Source organism: Castor canadensis, chromosome 12 (assembly GCF_047511655.1).
Source record: "Castor canadensis chromosome 12, mCasCan1.hap1v2, whole genome shotgun sequence".
Taxonomy (NCBI): Eukaryota; Metazoa; Chordata; class Mammalia; order Rodentia; family Castoridae; genus Castor; species Castor canadensis.
In genome coordinates, this window is record NC_133397.1 from 10,524,784 (window position 1) to 10,552,600 (window position 27,817).

Here is a 27,817-nt window from a genome sequence, read left to right on the forward strand (position 1 = left end):
TGGTTAATTTATAGCCCTGTTTTCCATAAGAAAAAACTGAGCCAAAAAAATCACACAGTTTTTGCTGCCATGGAAGAGTGGCATACGTTTTGACTCCAAATCTCAACAGGCACCCCCTTGTGGGAAGAGCACCATGTGATATTTTCTGGCTATATCTGTATCTTTGTGTGACTCAGAGTTGAGTGAAGACTTGAGTTCTGTCTACAGAAGTTTGAATTGCATGAATGTTTTCAATGCAACTGCAACTGACACTTCCTGGGATTTATGATTTTGAAAGCTAGAGGCTTTCTGAAAGTCTTTTCCCTGACTAGCAGCATACATGAGCTCCAAAAAGCTAATGGAGTTTTAGAGTATGAGATAATGATTTATATGACAAGTTCCTCAAGTGTTAAAAAATGCTGGCAATTCACATCAATGAGGCCACAGGCATTGAGCTTCTCTTTTCTGCCAGGGGATGCTGATAAAATACTTTTAATTATATTATGCAATCATTGCAAGAAAACAGATAGCTTTCAGCTGCTGAGTTTCCTTCCATTGACCTGATTAAAATGCGTCAAGGGAGACAGGACCCAGATGTTCTTGTCACTAACTGATAAGCTATTACTAGTAATCTTTACTGATGCTGAAATTATAAGGAAAGTGCAAAGGAAGAAAAGATCAAGGTCTTAAAACCAAATTTAAACAGCTTTTCCTATAGGCTGCATCTCTTAAAGATTTATTTTTCTTTACCTTTTCATATTCATATGTATTTCCCCTGGGGTTTGACAGCCACTCCTTGCTACCACTGCTTGTTCATGGGGGAAACACAGCAGCAATGGCAGGCATGCTCTCGATTTGCGACAAAACTATTCAATAAGATAACTTTACTGCCAATGTGTCACATGTCCTATTCCTAGAAAAATGTTTTTGTGTTTCTAAATAAAAATTAATTCTTACTTAGAATTTTTAACAGTAGAACTGCCACCCCTCTGGCCAGACACCCTCCATAGCGCCCAAGTCTATAGAATAAATTCACAATCACAGAATTCTGGGAACTGGACATGGGAAGATAGTTAGTGCATAAATAAAAATAGGTTAGAAAACTTTTCTGTATAGACACAGACTCTGCAGGCCACACAGTCTCTGTTGTAGTACAAAAGTATCAAAGACAACATGTAGATGAATGGATAAGGCTATATCTCAATAAAACTTTATTTATAAAAACAGACAATAGATACTAACCATAGGTCATACTATGGTGACCAGAAATACAGTCTTACATGTAACTGAGATTTTAAGATCCTGAAAAATATATTTTCTATTTTTAGAAAATGACTGTTAAAGTTTCTGAGTTGCCAAAATTACACCATACAATTTGTGTATAAAGTGTAAAAGCAGTCAAAGGAGTACAAAATGTTAAACCCATACCCTTTATGTTACTCCTGACCGGGCCAAATATTTTTTCAAAAATAATTAGAAACAAAAGTTAAACATAAAGTGCATTTTACAAAATACAAAAGCACAGTGCGGTGAGTATTCTGGTATTGGTCTCCCACATCATGGCTAATATTAGAATATTTACTATAATTTTCTTGACAAAATACAGCATGTTTACATTAAGATGGAAAGAGTCAAACAATTGTGTGATCAAGCTTTTCTCCTTGTAGAGCACCGTTTGAACTGGCAGCTATAATATCATACTTATTTTCTGTCCCTGCAGTTGAGAATGACAGTTACAAATAAAAACAGAGAGCACTAGAGAGGACTTCAATGTCAAGGTGTCCACTGGATGTCAAACAATTATTTTCAACACAAAATAGGTGAACAGTAAGTTTTGTCTACTGAATCATTTTCTTCCTAAGTGTTCCCATCTATCTGGTATAAAGATACTTATTGAACAAATGTATAAAAAGGTCATAAATTAATTCTAAAGGACTTCTTACATTATTTTTCTCTTATCCCAAGGGGAGAGGGTGTTCTTTGTGGTGCTGTCTGTGTGAATCTTTCACCAATTATAAGGTGACAAAATTACTTTTCTCTTCCTCAAAAAAGTGAGCAATAGAAATAGTCATTGAGAGCAAAGGGTGCACAGTAATAATGACTTCACTTCTCTTGTTAGAAGTATATAGTTCCTCTGTCTCCTAAGATACCCATGGCCTTTGTAAGAGGTCACTGTGTGTAGGGGAGTGTTTGGTGACCATGCCTTGTCCTGGCTCTTCTCTGTCTCTCTGTCTGTCTGTCTGTCTCTCTCTGCTTCCTGGCTGCCACAAAGTGAGCAACTTTGCTTCTCCCTGCCCTGCCCACTATAATGTTCTGCCTCACCATGGCCTCAAAACAACAGTCTGATGATCATGGACTGAAACCTCTGAAACCACAAACAAATATAAATCCTTCCTCCTTTGTCACAATGACAAAATTTCTGACTAACACAGAGGGCTTCCTATTCTGTATCTGACTCAGCTCCTTCATTTGTAGAAGAAAAATAATGTGATATTTGATCCTATCACTGCTGTTGTCACGAGGTAATTTGTTTGGGAACTTAGTGTCTGATGTACAGTAAGATCCATTTAGATGTATGATCTGTCTTTATATTAATTGCACATGCTACCTACCGAAGTCTCTAAGACTTATTTAAATCTGATATTTCCATCCAATTCTTACCAGTCTTTTAATAGCACTCTCTGTTCTGTGTCTTACTGTTCCAAGTCAGTCCTCTAATAGGCAGTGTGGTCTTTCAGTCAGTCTGTGTCATTATCTCTTCTTTTGAAAGCACCAAGTCATGCCCTACTCCCTACCAATCCCAGACCACTGAGAATGATGTTGAAGGTATCACAACCTAGGCTGGACTTGCCTAGCATATGACTCTTCATCTTTAATGCTCCCTTGCATTCACTCTTGATCACCTCAATGTTCCTAACTGCTGTTCCTCTTTGCATACATGTGCATTCATGAATGTCTATATTCCACAATGACTTTTATTCCTTTTGCTTTAAACTCTTCTTCAAAAGTCTCCCATGAAAACATAAATCCTTTTAGAAGTGATAACAACATGACTTAAGAAAGATGATCTCTGTTATTTTTTAAAAGTCTAGATAAAAATACACAGGAGGCATTATCTGTAATCCCCTGATTTATTTCTAGTGTTTTAATGTGCCAAGTTTTGTGCTCACTGTACCGAGTTCAATGCATTTGACTTCATTCCTAAAAAGGGGACTTGGATTTCTTCAGTTCGAGTCACCCTTCATTCAAGAGGTTCTCCACTTCTAAAACCCCTCTCCTTTCTCTACATCTCTATTTCATATCCAAGTTTATTCAATAATTCTTTCTTAGAATTTCTAAAACGTATCCCCTCTTCTCTAGTGCCATGACCTTCCACCTCCAACTTTATATGAAGACAAAATAGCTGTGGCATACAAAGATAGACAGTATTTGTCCAAAAGTGAGGAAGTCAGTCAGTTACATCTCACATTTATAAATAAAAGTTATCCAAAGAAATGTGCTCAGCTTCTCATTTGTCTTGTAATCCTTAGCAAGTCCCATTGGTTAAGATCTATATGCATCGTTCTTCAGAGAAGCTATCCTGAATAATTCACTGTTTACTTTTTTTTGTTCTCTAGTTGTTATTTTTGTGTATATTTAGTATTTCTGGAGGAGGAAAACGGGTTTTCAGGCAACAACAGGCATGAGTTTGAGCAAATGAATATTGAAAAACTTGTAAACAGCTGATAGAGCTTAATTTGACTGCTTGATTTGTTTAAAACTCATGTCCCAAATAACTTAATTATATTTAAACTTTTCATTTCTTATGAACTTAACTATATAATTATAAATATTATTTAGGGATAGCCTTTCGATATAATTTTGTCCACCCAATTATAATTACAAACTACATTCATGTAAAATTTACTTTCTGGCATACTCCATAGATGGTAGAATGAGACTCTTCATAAATCACTGGACTAAGAAATTGATAATACTCTTTAAAGTATCTTTCAATATTTTATAAGTCTAATGGTATAGAAATTTTCTTAGGAATATTTTAATGGATACTGGGCAGCAGAGAATAAAAAAGCCAATAAAATTTTAACCACAATACCTAATAGTTGTTGAGACTGCCCTTGATATGGGCTCTGGTCTCCTTACTTTAGTTTTATCATCTGAATTATTTAGAGTAATCCTGAAAATTATCATTTTATAAGTGACATAACTTGTTCTTTGAAGGTGGTACTTAAGTCACTGTACAGATGTAGATTCTAATTGAAGTTTTGAAAATGGCTCCACATCTCTCTCTTTTTCATATTCTAAGTCTTGTCTGTGCTCTTGACCAGATTATTCCTTTCTTTTGTTGCTTCATAGGGTTAAAAAATATTTAATGTCTCACCGAGATTAGGAATTTTTGTTAGCTCATATCTTAGCTAATCTTGAAAATGAAAGTCTCTGGGTGTCCTTCAGGGGCCATTGATAACATATCCCTTCATGTTCTGTTCCTTTACAAGCTCTAGTCCCATAATTAATGCAGATGGCATGACCTATATTAGGCTTCATTGAAAAGATGCAGCTCTTAATGATTTGCCTGCACAACCAAGTTTGGATTAGCAACACTTTGCAATCAACTGTGGCCTTCTGCTATATCTCAGATATTAAAAAATAAAGGACACAAAACTCCTGCTATATCTCAGATGTTAAAAAAAATAAAAGACACAAACCAAGGCGGTGACGTCCAGGAACAGTTACTCATTTGGGAAATACAAATGAAGAAATGGTGTTTTAAAAATCATAGCTCCAAAGTTAAAAATAACCTTATTTGCCACTATATTCTCCATGGGGGGCATAATTGTGGTTCTAATTTGTTAGGTAGTATAGATTCTGTCTACAGGAAGTTTATAATGCTTCCTGGAACTCAGAAAGAGAACATTCAAGTATGAAAGTTTGTTTCAAGTATATTCCATTGAGTTTTAGAGACCATATATGATTTGGAGTGTGCTATTTTGTCTGTTTCTTAAAATTTTCCCTGTGTCAGTCCTTTTGGGCCCACACTTAAATTCCAGGTTGGGTTGTGATAAAAGAGGAAGTAAAAGTTAAAGGATTTAGAAAATTAAGAGTGAATCATAGAAGTTTCTGTAAAATTAGGTAACAATTATCAGCCAGACAAAAGAGCCCTCACTGGGCATCAGAAGCACAAGTACTGATAGTGTTTGTTATGACAACAGTGACACTGATGATGGCACCTTTAATGAACACAAACAGAAGTGTAAAAAGGCAGATGCCATGGCTGTCAAGACAACTAACTTAATGAGTATGCTGCAGACACCCATCTGGACTATCTTACATATTGAAGAAAAAAGACAGATGAATAAACTGGAACTTCCACAGAGAGCATGAGTGCTAAATTGAAGAGGTAATTCTAGGCCAGTGTAGAACATCAATATCAAGTATATGCTTTATTGGTCGGTTTTTGCTACTAAAACAAAATACCTGAGACTAGGTAATTTAGAAAGAACATGAATGTATTTCTCACAGTTTTGGAGTCTGGAAAGTTCAAGACAAAGAACAAGATTGGTTGACTACTTTCTATATCCAAGAAGGTACCTTGTGTTGCAGCCTTCAGAGAAGGGGAACTCTGGGTCTTCACAGGGCTGAAGGCAGAAGAACAAGGTAACCAAATCCTACATGAAAACTCTTTCATAATGACCTTAGTCTCATGTTCAAGGGAGGTGCTCTCACAACCTAATTATGTCTTAACCATTCCACCTTTTATTATCACCACATTGGCAATACATGAATTTGTTTTTGGGGGAGAAAATATTCAAACCATAGCATGTACATTCCTGTTTAGAATGGACATTAACAGTATGCAATGTATTTTAAAATTAGATTTACAATATAAATGAAAAATACTACTTAAAATGTAGTCACTATGGTCAGTATTGGCTTGCATTTAAAGAAGTATCACTGAAGAGAATGAGGAGTGAGTCCTAGATTTCAATGTTGTTCTATGATATTTACTGTTTAAAGTAAATTCAATGTATTTTTGGAATAATTATTTAATTATGTATTATAATTATGTATACAGAAAATACTGAAGAAATTTAAACACCAAAATGGAAATTTTTGGCTTTAGAATAGCAAAACTCATTATGACCAAAGCATAATTGCAAGGACACTCTCCATTCAAGATTATGTATGTTACACACTTTTAGAGAGGAGTAAATAGGGGTTTGGGTGAAGTAATGTTCCCAACATTGAAGTGCCAACAATAGAGGGTGGTTTGGAATATTTATTCAATCTTCTGATTTCATGATTTAGTTTTAACCTACCACATAAAAGAAGTAGGATTGTGGATTATCTTTACATGTCTTTTCATTGTTAACAAGATGCTTATTTAAGGAAAATTTGTGTCTGCCAGATTTGAAGTATTTTAGCTGTGGTTAAGGATAAGAGTATTCTCAATATGTTTTAAAATTTGCCTTTAAACTCTCTTATAGAAATTGAAGCATATACCATTTGATTCTAAGCAAACAAACCAGAAATACTACCAAAGCACTTATTTACAAATATCTGAATTGTGAATTTCTAATTAAATTTCCTTGTATGTACCAGGCAGATAGATTTATCCCAAAGAAGGGATTCATGAATTCCTTTCAAGAGGTATGGTGCATTCTTCAACTAATTTTCCTTTCTAACTGAAAGGAGGGGATGTGTGGACAGTCATATCCCCTAGGTGTCAAAACAGGACTGAGCAGGTTGGTGTGGATACAACCAGATTGTGGTACTTCTCATGGAATTCCAATGTGGCATGGATGTCCATGGCTGTTCTCAGCTTTTGGTTGGCATGCTAAATAGAATAGGATTCTAAATAGAATGTAGAATGCCAGTGGTAAAATCCTGGACTAGTTGGGTTTAATCATGAAAGTTTTAATTCTCATCATTTTTATCTACATGGCTAACCACCTCTTCTTTTCTGTCCTTTGAAGTAAACAACTTTACAGATAGTTTTATGTAGAGATGTTCAAATGAAATTTAAAGGATAGTTGTGGATTTAGTTATTCCCAGGGGAACAAGTCAGGCAGATGAGAGAAAAGTGTTTCAAGAAATGCAAACACAAAGTAAAAAGATGAGAAGCAGCACTGTGGGAGGAATCAAACAAAACCAAAGCAGAGAATGACAGAAATGCTTCAGCTCAGTGAAGAGTGGCAAATAATACTGATATTCATATATGTCATAAGTGAAGAACACTTTAAAGCATTGAAATTTGACCCAAGAAGAAGGAAAATCCGAATGTATTAAACATGGATGTAACATGATTATAATTTTATCTAAATATTCTTGGCCAGATTTGCGCAGATAGGCTAATGTGGATCTTAGGAATAAACAAAAACAACAAAACCTTCCTACAGTTTCAGAGGAGATGCTGGGTGATTAACTGCAGTGGTACGAAGGGTCAGAGAATGAAAGAATTAGGAGGTAGATTCTTTAGGCAATTGGAAGAAAAGTTAAGAATATTGTTTATGATTCTGGCTTTGGCAAGCCTGTGGATATTGACTTTGTTTACTGTGTGGTGACACAGCAAAGGGTTTGAGGAAAAAAGACTAAACTCAGATAACTAAAATTTTGGATTCCCATGAGATACCAGTATAAAGTTACTTAAGCAAATTTTCTGGAGAACAAATGACAGAAGTAAAACAAATTTATGATGCAGATGGTAGTAGAATCCATGTAAATTGCTAGAGTTAGAGAGAGAGAGTTGAGAAAGAGAGAGAGAGAGTGATAGAATAAAATAAAAGGATGATAGCTTAAGACAAATCTCTAAGAAATTATAATTTTTTGACTTGTAGGCAGCTATTTCTTTTCACAGAGCATTTGCTGCTACAGGATGTGAACTGTGAGTTGGTTCTATCCATATGGTTACTGGTTACAGGGAATGTAAAACCAGTGAGCCTTTGTTAGCTGAGACCAAACATGAAGGTGGGAAAACTGAAGGTCCCCAGATACAGCTGGTCTACCTTATAAGATTTACTGAATTCTGAGACTGCGTTAAAAAGTTGGGTACTGGAAGGGGTAATAGGTAATCTAAAAACAGAAGACAGCCAGAGCAAATCTACTACAATGTTGGGATGCTCATAAATGGGACCTGGTTCCCATAACTCTGAGAAATATATATTAATTTAATATTGAATTGAAATTTAATAAAAAATTATATCATTACATAAACTTTACCAGAGGACATTCAAAAAAGGATTTTTTTCCAACTTATTTTACAAAGTCAACACAAATGGATTACAAACCAAGGCAAGAACACATCCATGAAGAATAATTATACATCAGTATTTTTCATTATTGAAAGGCCCAAATCCAAAACTGATATTAGAAAACCAAATCTTATGATAGGTGAAAAATAATACACCACAAAGTCTAGTGGAATTCCTCCTGGAATATGTGGTTGAATTAGCTTTTGAAAAATTAATCAATATATTTCACTACATTAGGAGAAAAAGATTAAAAGCTTGTATGACCATCACCAGAACACGCAGTCAATTGGTGCCATCTAACATTTATGACTTATGTTAAATTTTCAGTAGATTAGCACTAGAGGAGAATTTCCTTACTATAATAGACAGACCTCCCCCACCAGAAAACCAAAGAAAAACAAAATTTTTTGCACTAACATCACATTCAGTCAAACAGTGTGTGCTTTTTCTCCCGTTTGAGAAAAAGATATTTGTTCAGTAACGTCAGTTTTAAGTGACAGTGTACTAGAGGTTATAGTTAGTGTAGAATAACAGTATAAAACATGGAACTTATGAAAAAAAATTTCGTCATTCACAGCAGAAATAATTGTGTATCTTGAAATAATAAAATAAAATTAATAGGTAAATTAACAACATCATTGCATGTAAGGTTAATATGAGACTTATTTAATTTTTAAAAATAAAAACTGAAAATAAAGTATAAAAATATTTGCTGCAATAGCACACCAAAGCATCAATCTAGGAATTAATCAAATGAAAGATATAATGAGAGCTGAAAATATTATTAGGGAATCTAAGATATAGTAGATACATACTACCTTTGTAAAATGAGAGACTCAATATATTTTAGAGGTTTTCTGCCCAGATAATGCATAGATTTGTTGCAGTTCTGTTCAAAATGGCTCAGCTTGGTCTTTGTAAAAGTTGAAAAACTGATTCTATTCAATTTTGGTAATGAATAATGAAATTCAAGGAACTAAAATAAGAACAGTGATACTGAAAAAGAATGAGTTTGTAGTAATTGCATTACTAAATATAAAGCCATCATGAAGCTACAAAACACTTAAGGTAATGCAGTATTGATGTCATGATGGACGAATATTGCAAGGAAATGGAAATATTAGCTGAAAAAATGACAAGGTCTTGTGTAAACTCAGTTGTGGTAGTGGACCAGTTGGACATCCATAGTGGGAAAATAATGAGCCTTTTTCCTATTTTGTCAAACACAAAAGTTAATTTTAAATAGATCATCGATATACACATAAATCGTTAAAGAATAAGACCTTTACATATATGTATTTACATATTATGTAATATATATGTAAATATCCATACATGAGAAGAATGCAAATAAATGACAAGGACACAATCACATTCTTTAAATAAGCAAATACCTTGAAGAACAATTCAAATGACTATGAATATTGCACTGCATTAGTATATATTATATATATATAACCTTACATATGAACAAGAAAAGGTAGAAAATCCAAATAAAATATCAATGGACAAAAGGTTTGCAAAACTTCTCACTAAAGATAATTTTTGAACAGCCAATAAGCATATGAAAGCATATCACTTGTCACTAGGGAAATAAAAAATTAAAACTACAATGAGATGTCCACCAGAATATCATTTAAAGGACCAGCAATCCCAAGTTTTGTGTATACTACATATGTAGTATACAGAATTACAATATACTTTGAAGGGAGGGAAAGTGACTGTGTTCATTTTTGAAAATTTTCAAGCTAAGCAAAATAAAACAACTCAGCTATTCTACTCCTAGAAAAATGTTATTATAGCTACAAAAATACAATGGCAAAAACATGCTCAGTGCAGTAAAAATAACCTAAATGGTTGCTACCCAAAGAAAGGATAAGTAAATTTTATTTTCTCATAAAGCAGATACACAAGGATGAAGTATTCTATATTCCTCCTGTATGAAGCAATATGGATGCATTTTAGACATATTACAGAGTGAAGAAGCCCACAAGAATAATAAATAGCAAATGACTCTACGTGAAGTTCAAAACAAAGGAAAACTAATCTAACCTTATAGTGGCTAGACTAATGTGTAACTTGACAGATACATTTCCTAGAAAGGAATATGTGTACGATGGATATTAGACATGTATTAGGTTTTTATTTATAGGGTATCTTCAAGGATGTGTACACACTTTATTGGGCTATTTGCCTACAGCTTTTGATCTTTATTAATGGTAACTTTTTACCCCAATAAACAGGAAAGGATGGGAGAAAATAGTGTCTTTCAAAAGAGAGATTTGTCAACTAACTTAAAATGCTGCCTAAAATACAAATAAGACAAAGATAGAAAAGATCCTTGGATTTAATGAGAAGAGTTCAATTTTTTTTTAAGGAGAACAATTTGAGAAAAATACTGAATTCAGTATGATGATTGCTGTTTTTGGAATACAAAAGAAGATGGTGAATGCATGTGTTCACCTCTCTGGGGCTTGTGGCTATAAAAAGGAAGAAAAGAAATAGGAAGAAAACTAAGGAGTGATTGAAGGTGATGGGGTTTTATCTGTTTTGTGTTGGAAAATCTTGAGCATGCTTTTATTATTTAATGCTATGGGAAGAGCCTGAGGGGATAAACCAAGTGAGAAAGGGACTGTTCTCAAATTCCCAAAGTGGCTCTTGTCAAAATAGGAGAAATTTGAATCCCTCAGGTAGGCCATCTATGTTGGCTTTTATAGGAGGGAAATAAGAGGTAGAAAAGTCTAGAAATGCAGGGAGAGCAGGTGAGACTACAGATCTGAGGCAGGGGAGGATTCCCTGATTACCTGAAAATTCAGTGATGACACCTAAAGCATGACTGGGAGTGTGTCCAGACACTTAGGAGAGTGTCTGATGCTTCACCCTGAGTATTTCTGTGGGATGAAAGATATGGGATTGATTCCGTAGGAGGCAAATCCAGGGATTTGATACCCAGATGTCAACATAAAATGACAAAAAGATTATTTGAATATTTCATTTAAACAAATAGAAGAAAATTATTACTGAATAGAAATAAGAATTAAGCTACTGTAAAGGCCTAGGGAATTATCTATAAAGTGAAATTACAAGCTTTTTCATGTGGATTATGTAAGAAATAAATTTGTATTAAAAGAAGAAGGATTATCATCCTGGAAAGAAATCTAATAAAGAGCTCCACACAGGTATAAGGAAAGATCATTCAATAAAATACTCTAAACTAAACTGAAAATTCTTTTGAATAGTAAGGCAACCATTAAAGGTTTGTTGGTCAAATGAGCTTAAGGTTTGGTTATTTATCCCTGTCTGTCTAAGTTCATAAGTAGGAGCTGAGTTCTCTGGGTTATGGATGCTCAGTTTGCTGCATTCAAGGAATCACAGGAGGACATGGTTGAAGGACTGAAGAGCAGGAGGTGAGGACACCGTGGAGTCCATATGGAGGGTTACTGGAAGGTAAGACTGGAACTAACACATATGAATGCCTGTAGTTCTCTCTCTCTCTCAATTTCTCTCTCTCTCTCTTTCTCTGTGTGTGTGTGTGTGTGTGTGTGTGTGTGTGTCATTCTCCCTTCTCTCTCTGGCAGTACTGGGGCTCTACCACTTGAAGCACCCCTTCAGCCCTCAGACATGGTGTCTCAATGAGCTTCCTGCTTTTGATCTTCCTTAGTTAACCTGGAAATAATACACATTCCATGGCCATTGGACCTGGCTTTCTTCAAGCCAGAACTATGACTGTGAAGAGGCTCCTTCATTCCTTAGCTATTACTGAGGATACTGTCCATGTCAGAAGCAGTGCCAAGTCTCTTTCAATGCACACATTGCTCCTTGAGTTTACATATTTCATAATTGTTTTTAAAGGCTGCTTTGTGCACATAGTTTGGATGAAAGCAGTGTGGCTGGGACACAGTCTTTTTCACAGCGATGTATAATTCAGTGAGGAGTTGAGATATTCACAGGAAACTGCAATTCATCTTAACGTGAACTTTGGTGAAAGGGATTGTCAGTTTCAATGAAAACATTGAAGGGCAGTGAGTTCAAGTTGGATGTCACATAAGAGTTCCTCAAAGAAGTTTCACATAAGCTAGAGAGGATAAAAGATATGTCAAACCTGACAACACGGACATGAGTCAGATGGCTGAAAATGAAGTTATGATGGAAAGAATTATTCTTCACTTTGCAGAAGTGGAAACATTTCCTGACCAAGTAACTTTCAGTAAATTGTGCAATACTAAATGGTGGAGCTACCTGAAGCCAGGCAAAAAGGAATGCAAGAGAAAAAGGAGACATAAACATCCACAGTGATAAACATGAACTCTTTTCTTCATGAAAGACACAGTAATTTAGAGAAGTAAAAACCAGGGTGCACAGGTTTCCCAAGTTTACAATCTTTGATGGATTAGACCATTAAAAATTCTTCCCAATGTGAACAATAGTCAAAGTTGTGCTGATCTTGAAAAGATTGTTGAAAAATTCATTATTTCCACTTGATTAGATAAAATGCAGCTCGAGAACGTGTCCTGAACTCGTCATTGTGCAGGGACCACAGACTCCGTGAAACCACAGCACTGGCTTTCAGAGCAGTGCCAAGTGATCCTTCTCTTTAGTGTAAGTGTGATGACAGCTGGAAATGTTTAACAAAAAAGAGAAAAGGCAAAGAATTAAACTGAAATCCACAGAGAGTTAAACAGAGCCCACTTAAGAAATGGCATTTCTATGAAGTGTTATCTAAATATGCCCCATGAATTTCTGTTTAGCGGGCATGTGACATCTACCCCGCTATGCAGGTGCAGTTGGTGTGGGCAAGAGAAATAATCTCCTTACTCTCGTCACAGAAGACTCAACCAATATTCACCTTGGCTATTTCAAAGCAGCGCTTGCAATCATTCTACAGATAAAGTAACTTAGGTGTTCTCACATTCTGAGGGAAACTGAATAGGAGTCATTGAAGTAACTCGACTTTAATTATAGAGAACTTTAATAATAAATGATTCTAATGAAATAGTCATTTGAACCACATATTTCTTAGGAATGACTGGAGTATTTTTTTTTTTTTTGTGTGGTACTGGAGCTTGAACTCAAGGCCTACATCTCAAGCTACTCCACCAGCCCATTTTTGTGATGAGTATTTTCGAGACAGTGTCTCACAAAGTATTTGCCCTGGCTGGCTTCGAACTGTGATCCTCCTGATCTCTGCCTCCTGAGTAGCTAGGATTACAGGTGTGAACCACTGGTGCCTGACAGTAAAAGCTTTAAAAATGCACTCAAGGCACAGAAATAGAAATTTTCAAGAACCTCAATACCTATAAAGATTAGTCCAGACAGAGAACAGATTGCCTTTGTAGTTCTAAGTGTGAGTGCAGACACCTTCACTTATTAGTCTGGCTATCCTAGATACTTTCTTAATCTCTATCTGTCTTTGTTTCTTAAATTTTGAGAGGTACATAATATATATTAAAATTATCATGACAATTACAAATAGAAAACAAGTTAACATGTGTTTGACCTTGTGAACATGTGTCAATATCACATTTTCAATTATAGTAGCTCTGTCTTGCAAAATTGACTGAAACTTTGGCATTTTCCTAGGTCTGAAAGCTCTGAATACTGCCCAAAATTCCTAGGATTATAATTGTCTGTACATTGGAAATTTTTATTGCTACTTTTCTGCTGCCTGTAAAAAATGCAGAGACCTGATAAGCCCTTGAGCTAGAACTCAGCAAGTAGAACACCTGATTCCAGAGGGTCCCCTACAGTAGTCTTAGCTAAGTTCAGCTGCTAGCTATTCAGGAGTGGGGGGCCACAAGGTCACAGCTCCAACTGAGTCATTCAATTCTACACTCAGGATTCTATTGGTTCTCACCATTATATTTATATGTTTGAGGTGGAAGCCTCTTCTATAATACATATGATTTTCAATAATGTTCTCCCACTCTGTTGTTTCTCTTTTTACTTTTGCTTTCTTTTTTTCTTTTGATGAAGTTTTGAACTTAAGGCTTTGCGCTTGCTAGGCAAGTGCTCTACTGCTTGAGCCATGTCTGCAGCCCTTTTCTTTTTTGCTATTTTGGAGATAGAGTCTTGTTTTTTGCTCAGGCTCCAGGAGACTGCAATCCTCCTGTATTAAACTTTCTGTCATAGATGGGATGACAAGTATGTGCCATCACACTCAACTATTGGTGGAGATAGTGTCTCACAAACTTTTTGCCTTGGCTGGCTTTGAACTACGATCATCCAGTTCTCAGCCTCCCAAGTATCTAGGATTGTAGATATTAGTCACTGTCACTGGACAGCTGTTCATTTTCTTGTTGCTGTTTTTCATAATTTTGTTCACTAATTTTGAAGATGTCCAGATTCTGTATGTTTTACTTTGTTGTTTGAGCCTTTGACATTGAATCTAAGAAATGCTTTAGTATCTTTTCACAATATATTTAGTTTTCATAGTATGAATTTTGCACTTATTAAATTCATTCCCAACTTTTTGTGTTATTGTAAATGCCTGTCTCTTAATTAGATTTTTGCTTTTCTCATTACTATTATACACAATACTTCTGACTTTTGCACTGACATTTTATCATCTGCAGAAGGATCTGGTTTTATGACTTCTTTTTTTTAGTCTGTATACTTTTTATTTCATTTTCTTATTAATTTGCCCCTACAAATATCTTTTAAGTACATTCTCACCATGTATTGAGTATAAATTTGTGATTGCACATAGATTAATAGGCATTGGAAATTTCTCAGGTTCACTCACCAGAATCCAATCCCTAAACCTACTGGGTATATACCTCTTAAGCACTAATCCCTTTGTCAACTGGCTGTCATAGCTCAAAACAGACACACTCTAAACAGTTGTGATAATCATCATTTTTATCTTCTTCATTTCTGTCATATAGTCACCGATATCATCAATAGATACAAATGGCTTTGTATGTTATGATTTGTACAGCACCTGAAAGAATAGGCAGGATTCAGGAAGGAGCAAAATATGTTTAACAGGGTAAGAACATTAGTCTCTTATTGGTGGATAAAATAAATGTAATTTACAGGTTTTCCCAAAAAGTCCTCCTGTCTTAAGATTTCAGCACAAGGTTTGATACCCATGGTATCTTGGACACAAAAAAATACCATAAGAATAACCATTAGTGCAAGACAACATCGTGACTAATAAAGGGCAGTCCTTTGTGCAAGGTAACTAATACCAATAGCCAAATCTCTTTCATCAACTAGTGTAAGCCTTCAACTCCAGTGGATCTATTCCAAAACACAAGTATTATTGTTTTCAGCTCTATAGTGAAGTGCCAGATCATTGCAGTTGTCAAGTTCTTCTAGTTTGGTATACATTTAATATTATAGTCTATCAATAAAAACCCAAACAGTCTATAAAATAGGTAGACATACAAATATAAAAGTATCTTTTTATAAGTCACTGTTTTATCCAGCAGGGCATAGAAATTGAAAGAGATCTAACTAGAGTTGAGAGTTCATTTGGAAGATTCTAGTTCTGAATCTGCCTTTAACAAGTGAGACATCCTAGATTATAGCATTTCACTTCTCTGAAGCTCAATTTTCTATTCTGCAAAGCACAAAAATTGCATTAAGTAATTAAAATTTTCTTTTTAATTCATGATCTTTTTCTTTCTTTCTTATTATCTGTTTTTCTTTTTTAACCATACAACTTCTTTCATTGAGTGACAATGAAAGTTCTCCTTATGAGAACTCAATAGCTTATTTTGGAGCCTGTGCTATTTATTGATTTACTGCCTTTTAGGTCTAAATATATTCTTATTGTCTGTGATAAATTAGCTGGACTCTAAGCATTTCACTTTCCATCTAGAATGGAATTTAGATTTCTCAGGAAAGAGTGATGAAGAGACATTGCAGGAGGGAAGGGGTCTTTCTAGATCTGATATACTTCCTGGTTTTGCTTTTTGCTCTTTCTGCATGGCAGCCAGTGTCATATCTCAGGGAGATCCAGCTGTCCTTCTCTTAATCAACTTCCAACTGTACCTTCACGAACTTCTTGTTGAGTTTCAATACCCTGGGTTTTTTTTTTTTTGTCTTTGGTTCTATTACTGTGCTTTATTACATTTATTGATTTGTGTATGTTGAACCTTCCTTGCATCCCTGTAAGGAAATAGACTTGGTCATGGTGAATGATCTTTCTGAAATGTGGTTGGATTCGGTTTGCCATTATTTTATTGAAGAGTTTTGCATCAATGTTCAATAGATGCAGAAAAAGTCTTCAATAAATTTAAAACTATTTCATCATAAAAGCTCTAAGAAAACTAGGAATAGAAGGAATGTACCTCAACATTGTAAAGGCTTTATGTGACAAACCACTAGCCAACATCATACTCAATGGGGAAAAACTGAAACCATTTCCTCTAAAGTCAAGAATGAGACAAGGGTGCCAACTCTCCCCACTCCTATTCAACATAGTCCTGGAATTCCTAACTAGAGCAATAATGCAAGAAGAAAAAAATAAAAGGAATATAAATAGGTAAAGAAATAATCAAACTATTTCTATTTGCAGATGACATGATTGTGTACCTTAAAGACCCCAAAAACTCCACCCCAAACTTCCTAAACAGCATAAATAGCTTCAGCAGTGTATCAGGATACAAAATCAACTTACAAAAATTAGTAGCTTTTCAATACATCAACAATGAACAATTTCAGAAAGAAAATAGGAAAACAATTCCATTTATGATAGCCTCAAAAGAAATCAAATACCTAGGAACAAACTTAACAAAGAATGTAAATGACCTTTCCATGGAGAACTACAAACCATTGAAGAAAGAGATCAAAGAAGACTACAGAAGCTGGAAAGATCTCCCCTGGTCATGGATTTTCAGAATCAACATAATAAAAATGGCTATACTACCAAAAACAATCTACATGTTTCATGCAATTCCCACCAAAATCCCAATGACATTTATCACAGAGATTGAAAAATCTACCTTAAAGTTCATTTGGAAACACAAGAGACTGTGAATAACCAAGGCAGTACTGAGCAAAAAGAGCAATGCTAGAGGTATCACATTACCTAACTTCAAACTATACTACAGAGCCATAGCAATAAAAACATCATGGTACTGGCACAAAAACAGACATGAACACAGTGGAACAGAATAGAGGATCTGGATATGAATCCATGCAGCTATGCCCACCTTATTTTTGATGAAGTTGCCAAAAATATACAATGGAGAAAAGACAGCCTCTTCAACAAATGTTGCTGGGAAAAGTGGTTATCCAACTGCAGAAAAACTGAAACTAGATCCATGCCTGTCACCCTGTGCTAGTATTAACCCAAAGTGAATTAAGGAGCTTAATATCAGACCTGAAATCTTGAGGTCTGTACAGGAAAGAGCAGGGAATACACTGGAAACAATAGGTATAGGCAAGGAATTCCTCAGTAGAATTAAAGTGGCTCAGCAACTAAGAGAAAGAATGGACAAATGAGACTACATGAAATTAAAAAGCTTCTGCACGATACCTTAAAGCAACTGAGGCCAATAGGAAAAGGGGAACAGGTACTAGAGAAAAGGTTAGATCAAAAAGAATTAACCTAGAAGGTAACACCCACACACAGGAAATCAATGTGAGTCAATGCCCTGTATAGCTATCCTTATCTCAACCAGCAAAAACCCTTGTTCCTTCCTATTATTGCTTATACTCTCTCTACAACAAAATTAGAAATAAGGGCAAAATAGTTTCTGCTGGGTATTGAGGGGGTGGGGAGAGGGAGGGGGCAGAGTGGGTGGTAAGGGAGGGGGTGGGGGCAGGGGGGAGAAATGAACCAAGCCTTGTATGCACATATGAATAATAAAAGAAAAATGAAAAAAAAAAAAAAAAGAAACTCAGGATATGAGTGAAAATGAGCCAAAAATTACTTGAAAGAAAATTGACTAAAAAAAAAATAAATAAAAAGCTTCTGCACAACAAAAGAAATGATCTGTAAACTGAAGAGATCACCCACAGAATGGGAGAAAATCTTTGTTAGCTATACTTCAGACAGGGATGGATAACCAGAATATACAGGGAGCTCAAAAAACCAAACTCCCTAAAAATCAATGAACCAATGAAGTGGGCAACTGAACTAAACAGAACTTTCTCAAAGGAAGAAGTTCAAATGGCAAAAAAACATGAAAAAATGCTCACCATTCCTGGCCATAAAGGAAATGCAATCAAAACCACACTAAGATTCTATCTTAGCCCTGTTAAATTGCTACCATGAAGAACACCACCACCAACAAATGTTAGCAAGGATGAGAGAAAAAGGAATCCTTAATACACTGCTGGTAGGAATGCAAGCTAGTACAACCTTTCTGGAAAACAATATGAAAGCTTCTTAAAAATCTAAACATAGGTCTGCCATATGATCCAGTAATACCACTCCCATGGATATACCCAAAGGAATGTGAGTCAGGTTATTCCAAAGGCACCTGCACACCCATGTTTACTGTAGCATTATTCACAATAGCTAAGCTATGGAAACAGCCAAGATGCCCCACTACTGACAAATGGATTAAGAAAATGTAGTATTTAAACACAAAGTAATTTTACTCAGCTACAAAGAAGAATGAAACTTTGTCATTTGCAAGTAAATGGATGGAACTGGAGAACATCATCTTAAGTGAAGTTAGCCAGGCTCAGAAGGTCAAAAATCACATTATCCCTCATATGCAGATTATAGATCTAAAACAAATGCAGAAATATTATTGGATATGGGTCACACACTAATGGGAGAATACACACGGGAGAAATAGGGAAAGAGAAGGAAACCTAACTTGAATGTGGTTGATGTGCTCACTGTAGAGGAGTGAATATAGTAATCTTAAACTGGCAGAGGCCACTATGGGAAGGGGACCAGGAAGTAGTGAAGAGGTCTGGTAAAGATGAACCAATATGAGTTGTAATACACACATGCATAGAAGCAATGCCAGGAATCTCTCTGTATATCTGTATTTACTCAGACTAACAAAAAACGCTATGTTTGACAGACCCCTGGCAAACCTGACTAAAATGAGGAGAGAAAAAGACCCAAATTAGTAAAATCAGATGCAAAAGGGGAGATAACAACAAACACCATGGAAATCAAGGAAATCATCGAGAGGAGAATCCAAGATGGTGACCGGGACACAGCCACAGACCTCCTGACCTCTGTGATCCAGGGACTTTGCTGAGAGTCTGGAGACACACTTGACTGAGGTAAAGCACAAAGCAGAGCTGAAACATCAGCACTCTGAACCCTTAGCTCTTGGAAGACTTCTCCAGACCACAATATACTAAAAGAACCACAGGTGATGAATGCCAAACCCCACACCATAGGCCCCTAGAGCTGCTGCTCCACATGCAATGGAATCTGTGATCCTGTGGCCCTACTTCTTAGCCCTGCCAGGGCCATGCTACCCCAAACTCCTATCCATCAGACCCGCATGATCTCCACCGAATGAGCCCTTAAGGCCTGCCAAGCTGGGGATCCACAGACATTCACGATCTCTGCTGGGCCATGCTCTCAGGCCATGCCTCAAGGCCTGCAACACCAGCGACCCACACACACAATCTCTGTTTCACTGGGCTGTGCCCCCCAGGGCTGCACAGACCTGCACGATCTCCACTCCACCAGGCCATGCCCCCAAGGCCTGCCAAGCCATGAGCCACAGACATTCACAATCTCTGCTGGGCTACACCCTCAGGCCTGCACAGGCCTCCATGATCTCCACTGGGTTGCACCCCTCACACCTGCACAGGCCTGCATGATCTCTGCCAGAACCATGCTCCCAAAGCCTGCCAAGCTGGCAATCCACAGACATGCAGGATCTCCACTCTGCTGGTCTGTGCTCTTCAGGCACACCAGGCCCACACTCCAAAGGCCCACTACTTTGCCTTGAAAGGCCTCCACCTGTAGGCCTGTGGGACCCCACCCACCTGCCACCCACCACAGGAGGACTCCCAACCTGCCAAAGAGACACACACAGACAGGTCTGAATGTTAGAAGAGTGGCATCACAACAACTAGGACTGAATTCTACTGTTCCAGAACTGTATTAATATTGTCACCTTACCCAGCTAATACTAAATTACACATAGTCCAGGGATAGAAGCGGTACCTAGTGGAAATATGAGAAGAAGAAAAAAGGAGGGAAACCATTCTCCCCCCAAAAATAAAATAGTACAGGATTTAGAGTGAAATGAAGAAAATGGATATCCAGATCCAGACTGAAACAAAACAAACTACACCAAGGAACCCAATGAAGCCCACAAGAACAACCTGAAAGAAGAGATCCTACAAATAATCAATGAGAATTTCATAGAGATGTTACTAGACATGGTCAACCAAAACGTACAGGAGACACTCAAGAAGTTCCAAGACAATAAAAACAAAGAATAAGAGAAAACCCAAAAACAAAAAAATGAAGTCATAGAAGCCATAAATAAATGCCAAAGTGAAACTGAGACCACCATAAACAGAGAGATAAATGAATTAAGGGCAAAATTTGACAATATTTAAGACGAAGTAACCCATGATATGGCAATCCTCAGAAAAAAGAATGAAACAGAATTACAAAACAAAACGGAAGGCCACTCCAGCAGAATAGAAAAAACAAAAGACAGAATCTCAGATCTGGAACATGAAATGGCAAGTAAAGGAAAAACTGAAGAACTGTTAGTTAAAAAACCTCAATATCTGTGAAAAGAAAATGCAAGAACTCACTGACTCCATCAAAAGACCAAACCTGAGAATCATGGGCATTGAAGAAGGAGAAGAGGTGCAAGCAAAAGGAAGGCATAATATATTCAACAAAATAACAGAAAATTTCCCAAATCTAGAGCAAACTATGCTCATTCAGGTACAGGAAGCCTCCAGAACACCGAACAGACCTGACCAAAACAGATCTACCCCACAACATATTATCATTAAAACAACAAGTACAGAGACTAGAGAAAGAATATTGAAGGCTGTAAGAGAGAAAAAACAAATAATATTCAAATGTAAACCCATCAAATTCACAGCTGACTTCTCAACAGAAACATTAAAAGCAAGAAGAACATGGAGTGAGGTCTTCCAAAAACTGAATGAAAATAACTTCAATGAAAGGGTACTCTACCCAGCAAAACTATCATTCAAAACAGATGGAACAATAAGTCTTCCATGATAAGCAGAAACTAAAATAATATATGACCACCAAGCCACCACTACAAAAGATTCTCCAAGGGATTCTGCACACAGAAAATGAAAGCAAACAAAACCATGAAAGGGCAGGCAATACCAAACCACAGGAGAAGAAAAGGCAAGAAAGAAAAGAATAACACTGATTCAGCTACACACAATCAAACCCTTAATCAAAAAAGACAACAACATGACAGTGATAACCACATATTTATCAATACTAACACTGAATGTTAATGGACTAAATTCCCCCATCAAAAGACACTGATTGGCAAACTGGATTAAAAAGGAAGATCCCACCTCATTGACAGAAATAAGCACTGGCTGAAAGTGAAAGGCTAGAAGAAGATTTACCAAGCCAATGGTTCCTGAAAACAAGCAGGGGTAGTAATGCTTATCTCAGACAAAGTGGACTTCAAACTTACATTGATCAAATAAGATAAAGAAGGACATTCCATACTAATAAAAGGGGAAATATACCAAAAGGAAATAACAATTATCAACCTATATGCACCCAACGTCCATGCACCCAATTTCATTAATCATACTCTGAAGGACCTAAAAGCATATATAAATTCCAACACAGTGGTAGTGGGAGACTTTAATACCCACTATCACCAATAAATAGATCATCCAAACAAAAAAATCAATAAAGAAATCCTAGAACTAAATCACACCATAGATCAAATGGACCTAGCTGATGTCTACAGAATAGTTCACCAACTTCTGCACAATATACATTCTTCTCAGCAGCCCATGTAATCTTCCCCAAAATTGATCATATCTTAGGGAACAAAGCAAGCCTCAGCAAATATAAGAAAACAGAAATAATTCCATGCATTCTGTCTGACCACATGCATTAAAATTAGAAATCAATAACAAAAACATCAGTAAAAAACATGTAAACAATTGGAAACTGAACGACACATTGCTCAATGATGAGTGGGTCATTGATGAAATAAAAGTGGATATTAAAAGGTTCCTGGAAATTAATGAAAATGAAAACACAACCTACCAGAACCTATGGAACACAGCAAAGGCAGTCCTAAGAGAAAGTTTACAGCCATAAGTGCATATATTAAAAGAACAGAAAGATCTCAAATCAATGATCTAACACTACAGCTCAAACTACTAGAAAAACGAGAACAAGCAAATCCCAAAACAAGCAGAAGGAAAGAGATACTTAAGATAAGGGCTGAAATCCATGAAATAGACACAAACAAAAAAACCATACAAAGAGTCAATGAACAAAAAGTTGGTTCTTTGAAAAAATAAATAAGATTGACAGACCCCTGGCAAACCTGACTAAAATGAGAAGAGAAAAAACTCAAATCAGTAAAATCAGAAACACAAAAAGAGAGATAATAACAAACACCACAGAAATCCAGAAAATCATCAGAGACTACTTTGATAGCCTATACTCTAATAAATTTGAAAATCTCAAAGAAATGGACACATTTCTAGAAACTTATAAGCACCTAAAACTGAATCAAGAGGATATTAATCACCTGAATAGATCTATAACAAAAAAAGAAATTGAAGCTGCCATCAAAAGCCTCCCAAAAAAGAAAAGTCCAGGACTTGATGGATTCACTGATGAATTCTATCAGATGTTTGAAGAAGAACTAACACCAACTCTCATTAAACTGTTCCATGAAATAGAAAGGGAAGGAAAACTGCATAACATATTTTTATGAAGCCAATATTACTCTCATCTCAAAACCAGACAAAGACATCTTCAAAAAGGAGAACTACATGCCAATTTCCTTAATGAATATTGATGCAAAAGTCCTCAATAAAAAAATGACAAACTGAATCCAACAACACATCAGAAAGATCATTCACCAAGACCAAGTCGGTTTCATCCCAGGGATGCAGGGTGGTTCAACATATGCAAATCTATAAATGTAATACAGCAATCAATAGAAGCAAAGACAAAAACCACTTGATCATCTGAACAGATGCAGAAAAAGCCTTTGACAAGATCCAACACCACTTCATGATAAAAGCTCTAAGAAAACTAGGAATAAAAGGAATATACTTCAACAATGTAAAGGTTATATATGGCAAACCTATAGCCAACATCATACTTAATGGTGAAAAACTGAAACCATTTCCCCTAAAATCAGGAATGAAAAAAAGGGTGCCCACTATCCCCACTCCTATTCAACATAGCACTGGAATTCCTAGCCAGAGCAATTAAGCAAGAAGAAGAAATATATGGAATATAAATTTGTAAAGAAACTGTCAAAATATCCCTATTTGCAGATGATATGATCCTATACCTTAAAGATCCAAAAAAACTCTACCCAAAAGTTCCTAGACACTATAAACAGCTATAGCAAGGTGATAGAATACAAAATCAACTTACAAAAATCATTAGCTTTTCTATACACCAAAGAACAAACTGAGAAGGAACATATGGAAACAATTCCATTCACAAAAGCCTCAAAAAAATCAAATACCTAGGAGTAAACTTAACAAAGGATGTGAATGACCTCTTCAAGGAGAACTACAAAGCCCTGAAGAAAGAGATCGAGGAAGACTACAGAAGATAGAAAGATCTCCTGTGCTCATGTATTGGTAGAATCAACATAGTAAAAATGGCTATTCTACCAAAAGCAATCTACATGTTTAATGCAATTCCCATCAAAATCCCAATGACTTTTATCACGGAGATTAAAAAATCTACCTTAAAGTTCATTTGGAAACACAAGAGACCGTGAATAGCCAAAGCAATACTCAGCAAAAAGACCAATGATGGAGGTATCACAATACCTGACTTCAAACTATATTACAAAGCAATAGCAATGAAAACAAGCATGGTACTGGCACAAAAACAGACATGAAGACCAGTAGTAAAGGACAGAGGAACCAGATATGAATCCACACAGCTATGCCCACGTAATTTTTGACAAAGGCTCCAAAAACATACGATGGAGAAAAGACAGACTCTTCAAGAAATGTTGCTGGGAAAAGTGGTTTGTCTGCAAAAAAAACTGAAACCAAATCCATGTTTATCACCTTGTACTAGTGTCAACTGAAAATGGATCAAGGACCTTAATATCAGATCTGAAGCTCTGAAATTAGTAAAGGAAAGAGAGGGAATATTCTTGAAGTAATAAATATAGACAAGGAATTCCTCAATAGAACCCCAGCAGCTCAGCAACTAAGAGAAAGGATGGACAAATGGGACTTCATAAAATTAAAAAGCTTCTGCTCAACAAAAGAAATGGTCTCTAAACTGAAGAGACCACCCACAGAATGGGAGAAAATATTTGCCAGCTGTACATCAGACAAAGGACTGATAACCAGAATATATAGGGAACTTAAAAAAACTAAACTCTCCTAAAATCAATGAACTAATTAAGAAATGGGCAACTGAACTAAGCAGAACTTTCTCAAAAGAAGAAATTCAAATGGCCAAAAAACACATGAAAAAGTGTTCACTATCTTTAGCCATAAAGGAAATACAAATCAAAAGCACACTAAGATTCCATCTCAATCCTGTTAGAATAGCCATCATCAAGAACACCATCAACAGGTGTTGGCAAGGATGTGGGTAAAAGGAACCCTTGTACACTGCTGGTGAGAATGCAACCTAGTGAAGCCACTCTGGAAAAAAATTTGAAGGCTTTTTAAAAATCTAAGCATAGATCAACCATGTGATCCAGCAATCCCACTCTTGGGGATATACCCTAGGAATGTGACACAGGTTACTCCAAAGGCACCTGCACACCCATGTTTATTGTGGCACTATTCACAATAGCCAAGTTATGGAAACAGCCAAGATGCCCCACTACTGATGAATGGATTAAGAAAATGTGGTATTTATACACAATGGAATTTTACTCAGCCATGAAGAAGAATGAAATCTCATTGTTTGCAAGTAAATGGATGGAACTGGAGAACATCATTCTGAGCAAGATCAATCAGGCTCAGAAGACCAAAAATCATATGTTCTCCCTCATATGTGTACTTTATTTATTTTTTTATTGTTTTATTATTCATATGTGCATATAAGGCTTGGGTCATTTCTCCCCTCTGTCCCCACCCCATCCCTTACCACCCACTCTGCTCCCTCCTTCTCCTCCCCACCCCCTCAATACCCGGCAGAAACTATTTTGCCCTTATCTCCAGTTCTGCTGAAGAGAGAGAGTATAAGCAATAATAGGAAGGAACAAGCGTTTTTGCTGGTTGAGATAAGGACAGCTATACAGGGAGTCGACTCACATTAATTTCCTGTGCATGTGTGTTACCTTCTAGGTTAATTCTTTTTGATCTCACCTTTTCTCTAGTTCCTGTTTCCCTTTTCCTATTGGCCTCAGTTGCTTTTAAGGTATCTGCTTTAGTTTCTCTGCGTTAAGGGCAACAAATGCTAGCTAATTTTTTAGGTGTCTTACCTATCCTCACCCCTCCCTTGTGTGCTCTCGCTTTTATCATGTGCTCAAAGTTCATATGTGGACTTTAGATCTAGGGCAAATACAGCAATGTTGTTGGACATGGGTCACATGACAAGGGGAGAGCACATAGAGGAAGTATGGGGATAGGTAGAAAACCCAAAACATGAAAGCGTTTGATGTCCCCACTCCAGAGGAACTAATACAGAAACCTTAAAGCAACAGAGGTCAACACGAGAAGGAGGTCAGGAACCAGTGTAAGACCAGTTAAAGATGAATCAACCTGGGTTGTAACACACTTGTACATGGAAGCAATGCTAGGAATCTCTCTGTATAGCTAGCCTTATTTCAAATAGCAAAAATACTTTCTTTCTTATTATGCTTATTTCTTCTCTTCAACAAAATTGGAGATAAGGGCAGAACAAGTTGTGCCTGGAAGCGAAGGGGGTGAGAGGGAGAGGATGGGGGTGGGGGCACAGGGGAGAAATGGCTCAAAATATGTGTGAGCATGTAAATAAACGAATAAAAAAAAGAATGGCTTGTCAAATTATGAAAAATACAAAATAGTTGAGCCTTTGCATTCATTTCTATTTAAGGGCTCTATTCCTTCTTTGCTGAGTTGTTATGAAGATCATTAATGATAATAGACATGTTATTTATTTTAAAATTTATTTGTTGATCACATTACCATCAAATATACTATATACTATGTAAAATATAAAGTGTAATATATGATATAGTTGTATCACTTGGTATTGTTATCCTGATCTTGCTTATTTTTCAGTTTGAAAAACTGAGGCCTAGAAATGATAAAAAATTTTACTTATGGTCACATCACTGAGAAGACTCTGCTTTATGTTTGCCTAGCACAACGTAACTATCCATCTTGGTGACACATAAAAAACCATCCCAGAGCACCTACCTCTCATATGAATTAGTGATACATTAGTTTAACATTAAAGTTACTAAATGTCAGTTAGCATTCAGAAGGAAATATCATTTCTAGATGGGTAAAAAAATGAATTTGGTATAATTTATTTAAATCTCATATTAAATATACATGATTTGTGATAAATATTTATGATATTCTCATTTTCACCAGAAGAGGCCACTGTGACCTAACTTAATGCATTTATTATGGATTTGAGTCATTTCATTTGGGTTAGAAAATGACCATGCTCTTCACAAAGCAATAATCAGGAATGTACTTTTCTCTTTACTCTTTTGAAAAGCAGACACTTCTTCCACTTGAGAATAGACATCTTCTCGCTGATTCTGTGGACAAAGTTTCAGGGATAGCAGGCATAGATGCAAATGTAAGTTTTAGGTGATTCTGCCAGAGACCAACTATTTAACCTTGGAAGGGACTTAAACTTGCTTACTTTTGTAAATAGAAAAATGACAGATCTATCTCCTTTGGTTTTAAAAGATCCAGTGGGCTTTCATCCTCAAAGTACTTAAACAATACCCACATTGCATAAAGAGATGAACTAATACAAGATCCTAGCCCTGGAGAACCTGTGATGCTCAGATGCTCACATCCATGCCTTTTCAGCAAGCATTTGTTAAAGATTCCAAAATGACTTATGTGCATTTGCCTGAAAATGTGAAAATGGATGGGAAAGTAATTACAAGGCTAATGTAGAAAAGTGATAACAGTGAGTGGGAAAGTAAAGTTATGGTTTTATTTAATTTTACCTATAAATTATTTATTTTTTCAAATAATTTTATATGGTATTAAATCAAAATTAGTAAAATGAGTTAATAGCAACATATTTTACATCAGATGTCTTTTCTACATCTGTAATCATTTATTAAATTTGTGTGTATGAAATGAGAATTGAAGCACTAGAGGGAATTAACATTTTCTAGCTTGTCAACAGAAACTAAAGCTGTCCTTTTGTTTAAAGGCATTGAGTTTTGTTTTCTTTTACTATATCACATGAAAAATTAATAGAATATAGTTGTAGAGGACACATAATTATTTACTATACAAGACATAAGATGGACAAACCTATTGAACAG

The 27,817-nt window shown here is 36.1% G+C and overlaps 1 long non-coding RNA gene across 3 annotated transcripts in view; it reads left to right on the plus strand.

Annotated features, from left to right (window-relative positions):
• Positions 1-27,817, plus strand: part of LOC141414762 (uncharacterized) — a 131,174-nt gene that overhangs the window by 88,354 nt on the left and 15,003 nt on the right. For 2 of the 3 annotated variants that reach the window (XR_012439602.1, XR_012439604.1), the window contains one exon: positions 1,700-2,943. This is a non-coding gene — a long non-coding RNA (uncharacterized lncRNA). Of the gene's footprint in view, positions 1-1,699; positions 2,944-11,537; positions 11,676-27,817 lie in introns of those variants that run through there. The other variant, XR_012439603.1, reaches the window with a different exon arrangement.